Raw genomic sequence first — 1,148 nt, 5'->3', positions numbered from 1 at the left:
GGGGGGAGGGGGGGTAGTGGAGGTGGGGGCTTTTTACACCCCGATATTAAGAATGTGCAGGTGTATCTTTGCTCAGAGTTTGAAAAGAAACTGTGATATTGGCTATGACGCAGATAGTGCTTATTTGAACTCCGGAAGTCCTGCACGTAAATAATCTTACACTATTGGGAGAGGTGTTTAACCCATGGACCTATCAACAAGATTCAGGTTTGCTTAGCATTCATTATGCACTCACAATGGAAAGCAGTCTACCTATTTAGTCGTTGTAATAGTTGGGGTTGTTTTGGGTTTGTTGTTGGGTTTTTTCGGGATTTTGTTTTTACATCAAGTATCTGGGTCTTTCTGCTGGGATGTTGTACATTTAAACACAACACATGTGCAAGACATTTTTACCTATTAACTTGCCTAATCCCTAGGATCTAAGAATGAAACCCTCTTTTCTTATAGTCTAGCAGTCGGTCGGTGCAGCGTGCGGCGTAGGTTGACAATAGTTCAGCTGCGGGAGAGAGGGCTTCTATTAGGCAAGGGTTGCCGCCCACAGAGCAGCCTCCAATACTATAATAATTGTAACCTCCTTTTGTGTCAAATCCATACATATTACTGCAGTTAGAAATAGTGTCGAAGGGGGCGTAAAAGAGCAATTATTACCATATTCCAAGTGGTAGGGGTACATGTACTAAATGTTTGATGCAACCCTTTTTGTTTATGCGCATTTCAAATAGGAAAGAATTTTAAAAGACGGTAGTGGGTGATTGGCAGGTGCTCTGACGTGGTTGGCTCCTATTTTTAAAATTCAAGCGTCTATCGTCCTTATCTGTCCTATTTCTTTGGGGTTTTGTTGGGGTTTTTTTGTTTTGTTTATTACTTTCTTGTGACGCCTCTAATCTTCGGAATCTATGTGACCTTGCAGTGTTGCAAATGCCATAAAATTCTTACAAAAACACAGTTGAAAAGAATTTAGATAGTATAATTTTCTGAACCTCTTATATCCGCAGGTATTTTGCATTTATCACCAAACATCCGAGAGAGTACAAATTCGCTTGCCATGTATTTCACGGAGACAGACCGACACACAGAGCAAGGGACGCACTGGGGTGAGTATTGATCTCTCGCTCTCTATCTCTCTCTCTCTCTCTCTCTCTCTCTCT

This window comes from Aplysia californica, unplaced genomic scaffold (genome assembly GCF_000002075.1).
Source record: "Aplysia californica isolate F4 #8 unplaced genomic scaffold, AplCal3.0 scaffold00357, whole genome shotgun sequence".
In the NCBI taxonomy this organism is placed as follows: domain Eukaryota; kingdom Metazoa; phylum Mollusca; class Gastropoda; order Aplysiida; family Aplysiidae; genus Aplysia; species Aplysia californica.
This window is presented reverse-complemented; position numbering follows the sequence as displayed.